Below are 7,053 nucleotides of genomic sequence, written 5' to 3'. Positions count from 1 at the left end.
TAACCTACTCCCTTGTAGTTAACTGTCAATTTTCCTGCAAACGAGTTTTTTAAAGTTTTCTTATAATTAAATAAATGGAGTCAGATTGTACTTTGAAGGGAAAAAGAATTTCAGTACAATGGGATCTGTACCTCAATAGGGTAGGCACGGAATGCTACCAGCATATATCTGAAGGTCATCTAACCTCACCCTTCTGTCAGAAAAGACTTCCCAGAGGTTCTGGATAAACTAATACCTGAGGGATGGACAGGTTGAGCAAGGCAAAGAAGGTACATGAGGGTGTTCCAGGGTGAGAGAAGAGCTTGTGGGAAAATGTGCAAAAGAATAGTTTATTACATTTGGGAAAGTTCAGTGTGACTTTAGTAGACTACCAGAAAAAAGGCAGGGAGGAGGGGATATAATGACAGAAAATCAGGCTGGAGACATGACCAAAGGTCAAGATATGATCCTTGTTTGACATAATGTGGAGCTTGGTTTTACATTGAAGAAAACTGCAGTGAGCAGAGTAAACTAAGGTAAATGAGATTTTATTGGAAGCATGGAAAGAGCACGCTGGTTTTAGTGCAGAGAGTGGATTTCAAGGGGTAAAGATAAGAGAAGGAGAGGTTAGCCAGGAGGCTGGTTTCCAGATGACAAATGATAGTGCCATGAGGAGAACAAGAATCGTCAGCACTTAATAAATTGGGTGTGGAGGACAAGAAAAGAGAGAGGAATCGAAGAAGATACTAGTCCGGGATCTGAGCAATTGAGTAAAGGATGGTGCCATTCATGATGATGGAGATCACAGGAAGAGAAGAGAGTCTGTGAATGTTCCCTCTAAAGTATAAGAGGAAAACAATGGGAAGGAAGAAAGAGAGACAGAAAGGACAGGAAGAAGGAAGAGAAGAGAAAACATAGTATTAGGCACCCATACTATTCTACAAACATCCATTTGCATTAATTTATTCATCCCAATAACCCTGTAAAGTAATATGATGCCCCTATTCTGCAGTTTTCAACCTGGGCCTTCTAATTCCAAGTCCAACACTCTATTAGACCTCATTTCTTTCTCTATGAAAAAAAATAAAACTTTATAGAGGAATAAAAAGAATTTGAAAAGAAAGCTGTATTTTCTTATGATAATTAATACTGCTTTGGCTCAGGAAAATATTTTTCTATTCAAGCTTTTTTTTAGGGCAACCTTAACCTCCTTGTTCCTGAAGCTATAGATCAGAGGATTGAGCAAAGTCACCACAATGGTATAGAACACGGTGGACACTTTCCCCTGGTCCATGGACAAAGTAGAAGAAGGATGAAGATATATGAATGCCCCTGACCCAAAGAAAACAGAAACGACAATAATATGTGAGCTACACGTGCCGAAGCCTTTGGACCTTCCTTCAGTGGAACGGATGCGAAGGATGCTGGTGAGGATGAAAGTGTAAGAGACGATAGTGAGGCTGGGCATGCCAACATCAAAACCCACAACAATGAGAACTACCAGTTCACTGACATGAGGGCTTGTGCAGGAGAGCTCCAGGAGGGGGAGGATGTCACACATGTAGTGGGTGATGGTGTTGGCATCACAGAAGGTCAGCCTCAGCATGCATCCTGTGTGGGCCCGGGCACCAATAAATGCTCCCACATATACAATCACAGCCAGCAGAAAACAGACCTGAGGGGACATGATGACTGTATACAGCAGGGGCTTGCAAATGGCCACATAGCGATCATAGGCCATTACTGTCAATACATAGCACTCTGCACTGACAAAGAAGCAGTAGAAAAAGAGCTGAGTCATGCATCCTGCATAGGAAATGGTGTTCAGCTCAGACACAAAGTTTACCAGCAGTTTTGGGGTGATGACGGAAGAGTAACAGAGGTCAATAAAGGATAAATTGAAGAGGAAGTAGTACATGGGGGTGTGGAGGTGAGAATTCTGTCCTGTTAGAGTGACCAAGCCCATGTTTCCTGCCACAGTGACCATGTAGATTCCTAGGAAAAGGAAGAACAGGGGCAGCTAGATCTCTGAATATCTGGTTAAACCCATAAGGATAAACTCAGTGACTAAGGAACTGTTTCCCATATCCATGCTCTTCCAGTAGGATCTGAAAGATAAGAAAGTAGAATCCTATTGAGGCAGAATCCAGATTTCCTATGCAATCCCATGCCCAGTCTACTCTGGAGCCAAGAAGCCAATGGACTCTGTTGAGGTTTAACTGCTTTACAAGAAGCTGGGATCTGGCTCTGCTCATACAAGGAAGACAAGTATCTGGAAGGCATCAACATAGTTTCAAGTAACACTGGAAGAAATATTTCAAGAGAGGACGAAGTATAGATATTTCTCATCTTTCCTCTGCTTCAATTTGCCATTAATACTTTTTATTCCTTCGTTTATTCCAGTTTGTACTTGTTAATCTTTAATCACCACACTTTGGCTACCTGTGCTGGCCACAGATCCAGACTGGACACTGTATAGGGTGGAGACCATGAGCACATGTCCATAGCAGAGTTGGAGAAACAGACTTGCAGAGACTCTGGTTTCCCAAGCACACACATCAAGAAAGTCATTAAGTCAGGAATGGAAGCTGGGTTTCCTTCATAGGAAATTCTCTAAGGATTGGAGGCAATCCTTCTGCAAACCCCATAATCTCAGCACTACTTCTAATCTCTATTTTCTTCCTATGCAGCCCTGTAATCATCAGGGCTAGAGTTGGTAAAAGCAGAAAAGTTTCTTTCTTTCCATGGCTCTGGGATTTGAAAGACATAAAAACATAAAGAGTTCAATGCTTACTCTTCTTTGCCTAGTGGCATCACAACTGCCTTGTGGTTTCCTCTCCAACACTGCTCTCCAAAAGGAAAGTTCTGCTGCTATGGGCGGTAATAGAGCTGAACCAAACACTTCATCTTCCATTTATGTGGAGGGCTCAGAGCATTTATAATCTCAGTCTTGGACTTGCTCTGAGACTCATTCAGATAAAGATCATTATTTTTAATAATGATTTCCCCCAAAGGGGATCATTAAACTATAAAAAAAAAAGAATATAAATAGCACCCTTTGTTTTCAACATAATAACAGGGAGCATCATGTATGTGATCTTATTCTGAGCTTGGAGGTCTTAGGGGTTTGATACAGGGGCTTTCCCAGGAGATTCTCCATAGTTCAAACCCTTTGGGATGGACAGGTGTATGAAACTACACAGATGAAGATGCCTATACCCTGGTGTCTTTGGAAGCTCAATATTCTACTCAAGATTGCACATTCTTCCAGCACAAACGAGGTAGAGATCTTTTCTCTCTTCTTTCTCCTAGTGCTTCTTTGGCTTTAGGCACAACTAACACATAGCTAATAATATTTTAAACACCTATACAATATTACATGTACATATGTATCCTCTCACACATGATCATATGATGCATTCTTTGTATCTTTTAGACACATCATTTCCTGGACCTTTTTCCTGGCACTCTCTTTCCTGTCTTAGTTCCCCTTCATCCATCATGCCCCAATTATTTATGTTTACAACTTACAACTCTCTCCTTATTTTCCTAATTGCTGATATAACCAAAGAGATTTATAGAGGCCTTACAATTGACCATAAACTGCATATTTTTTGATCTCTTGCTTTTGCCATTTAATAATATTTCATCAAAATATTTCCAAAATTCTATGTTTAGACATATCATAACTTATCCAACAACACCACATTGATAGAAAACCATTATTTTTCCATTCTTTTGCCACCAAAAGCAATGGTAAAATAGTCATCATTGTGCATACATCTTGATGTACCAGTACTTTTATTTCAATGAGATAAATTTTCAGAATGTTCTTTTAATTAATATCAGATGGTTTTTTCCAAAGGCTATAATAATTCACATCTCTGCAAGTAATGTATAAAACTACCTTTTCTTCCCCAGTTACATCAATGGACAGATCATCTAAACTGAAAATTAACAAGGAAACAGTGGCTTTGAATAACTCACAAGATCAGATGGACTTAACAAATATATTCAGAACATTCCATCCTAAAACAACTTAATACATATTCTTTTCAAGTGCACACAGAACATTCTCCAGGAAAGATCACATATTAGACTACAAAACAAGCCTCAATAAATTCAAGAAGATCAAAGTCATACCATACATCTTTTCTGACACTATGCTATGAAACAAGAAGTCAACCACAAGAAAAAAATCTGGAAAGACCACAAATACATGGAGGTTAAAGAACATCTTACTATGTCAATGCTACCTAGAGCAATCTACAATTTCAATGCAATCCCCATCTAAATACCATCCACTTTTTCCAAAGAAATGGAACAAATAATCCTAAAATTTGTATGGAACCAGAAGAGACCCCGAAAAGCCACAGGAATATTGAAAAAGAAAAGCAAAGCTGGTGGCATCACAATTCCAGACTTCCAGCTCTATTACAAAGCTGTCATCATCAAGACAGCATGGTACTGGCACAAAAGCAGACACATAGATCAATGGAACAGAATCGAGAGCCCAGAAATGGACCCTCAACTCTATGGTCAACTCATCTTTGACAAAGCAGGAAAGAATGTCCAATGGCAAAAAGACAGTCTCTTCAACAAATGGTGTTGGGAAAATTGGACAGCCACATGCAGAAGAATGAAATTGGACCATTTCCTTACACCACACACAAAGATAGACTCCAAATCGTTGAAAGACCTAAACGTGAGACAGGAGTCCATCAAAATCCTAAAGGAGAACACAGGCAGCAACCTCTTCGACCTCAGCTGCAGCAACTTCTTCCTAGAAACACCACCAAAGGCAAGGGAAGCCAGGGCAAAAATGAACTATTGGGATTTCATCAAGATAAAAAGCTTTTGCACAGCAAAAGAAACAGCCCACAAAACCAAGAGGCAACCGACAGAGTGGGAGAAAATATTTGCAAATGACATATCAGATAAAGGGCTCGTATCCAAAATCTATAAAGAACTTATCAAATTCAACACCCAAAGAACAAATAATCCAATCAAGAAATGGGCAGAAGACATGAACAGACATTTCTCCAAAGAAGACATCCAAATGGCCAACAGGCACATGAAAAAGTGCTCAACATCGCTCGGCATCAGGGAAATCCAAATCAAAACCTCGATGAGATACCACCTCACACCCGTCAGAATGGCTAAAATTAACAAGTCAGGAAATGACAGATGTTGGCGGGGATGCGGAGAAAGGGGAACCCTCCTACACTGTTGGTGGGAATGCAAGCTGGTGCAGCCACTCTGGAAAACAGTATGGAGGTTCCTCAAACAGTTGAAAATAGAGCTACCATATGATCCAGCAATTTCACTACTGGGTATTTACCCCAAAGATACAAATGTAGGGACCCGAAGGGGTACGTGCACCCCAATGTTTATAGCAGCAATGTCCACAATAGCCAAACTGTGGAAAGAGCCAAGATGTCCATCGACAGATGAATGGATAAAGAAGAGGTGGTGTATATACACAATGGAATATTATGCAGCCATCAAAAGGAATGAGATCTTGCCATTTGCTACGACGTGGACGGAACTGGAGGGTGTTCTGCTGAGTGAAATAAGTCAATCAGAGAAAGACATGTATCATATGACCTCACTGATATGAGGAATTCTTAATCTCAGCAAACAAACTGAGGGTTGCTGGAGTGGTGGGGGGTGGGAAGGATGGGGTGGCTGGGTGATAGACATTGGGGAGGGTATGTGCTATGGTGAGCGCTGTGAATTGTGCAAGACTGTTGAATCACGGATCTGTACCTCTGAAACAAATAATGCAACATATGTTAAGAAAAAAGAAAAAGAAGAAGATAGCAGGAGGGGAAGAATGAAGGGGAGTTAGTCGGAGGGGGAGACAAACCATGAGAGACGATGGACTCTGAAAAACAAACTGAGGTTTCTAGAGGGGAGGAAGGTGGGGGGATGGGTTAGCCTGGTGATGGGTATTAAAGAGGGCACATTCTGCGTGGAGCACTGGGTGTTATGCACAAACAATGAATCATGGAACACTACATCAAGAACTAATGATGTAATGTATGGTGATTAACATAACAATAAAAAATTAGAAAAAAAAGAACATCTTACTGAGCAATGAATGGGTCAACCAAGAAATAAAAGAAGAAATAAAAAAATGGAAACAAATGAAAATGATAACACAATGGTCCAAAATCTTTGGGATTCTGAAAAAGTGGTCCTAAGAGGGAAGTTATAGCAATAGAGGCCTACCTCAAGAAGTAAGAAAAATTTCAAATAAACAACCTAACTTTACATCTTAAAGGAACTAGAAAAAGAACAAACAAAACCTAAAACAAGCAGAAGGAAGGAAATAATAGATGAGAGCAGAAATAAATGCTATAAACACTAAAACAACAACAACAACAACAAAAAATCAATAGATCAATGAAACCAGGAGTTGGTTCTTTGAAAAAAAAATCAATAAAATTGATAAATCTCTAGCCAGACTTATCAAGAAAAAAAAGAAAGGACTCAAATAAATAAAATAAAAAATGACAAAAGAGAAATAACCAACACCATAGAAAAACAAAGGATTATAAGAGAATATTATGAAAAATTATATGCCAACAAATTGGGCAATTCCTAGAAACATATAAACTATCAAAACTGAAACAGGAAGAACTAGAAAATTTGAACAGACCAATAACCAGCAAAGAAATTGAATCACTAATCAGAAACTCTCACAAACAAAAATCCAGGGCCAGATGGATTCACAGGCAAATTCTACCAAACATTGAAAGAAGAATTACTACCTATTATTAAACTATTCCAAAATATAAAAAAGGAAGGAAAACTTCCAAATTCATGAGACCAACTTTACCCTGATACCAAACCCAGATAAAGACCCCACTAAAAAAGAGAACTACAGGCCAATATCCCTGATGAACCTAGATGCAAATACTCTCAATAAAATACGAGCAAACCAAATCCAACAACACATTAACTGAAGGTTACCAGAGGGGAGGGGGGGTGGGAGGATGGATTAAATAGGTGATAAAATTAGGGACTATGCTTGTCGTGATGAGTACCAGGTGTTGCATGAAGTGTTGA

General features: G+C 39.4%; 1 pseudogene; it reads right to left on the bottom strand.

Annotated features, from left to right (window-relative positions):
• Positions 1–1,138: 1,138 nt before the first annotated feature.
• LOC114226044 (olfactory receptor 8B8-like) lies at positions 1,139–2,148 on the bottom strand (annotated as a pseudogene).
• Positions 2,149–7,053: the final 4,905 nt, after the last annotated feature.

This window comes from Eumetopias jubatus, unplaced genomic scaffold, assembly GCF_037043125.1.
Source record: "Eumetopias jubatus isolate StellerSeaLion01/CBP00866 unplaced genomic scaffold, mEumJub1_p1.0 scaffold_13, whole genome shotgun sequence".
Taxonomy (NCBI): domain Eukaryota; kingdom Metazoa; phylum Chordata; class Mammalia; order Carnivora; family Otariidae; genus Eumetopias; species Eumetopias jubatus.
The sequence above is the reverse complement of the archived record's forward strand: the minus strand, read 5'-3'. Positions and strand labels throughout refer to the sequence as shown.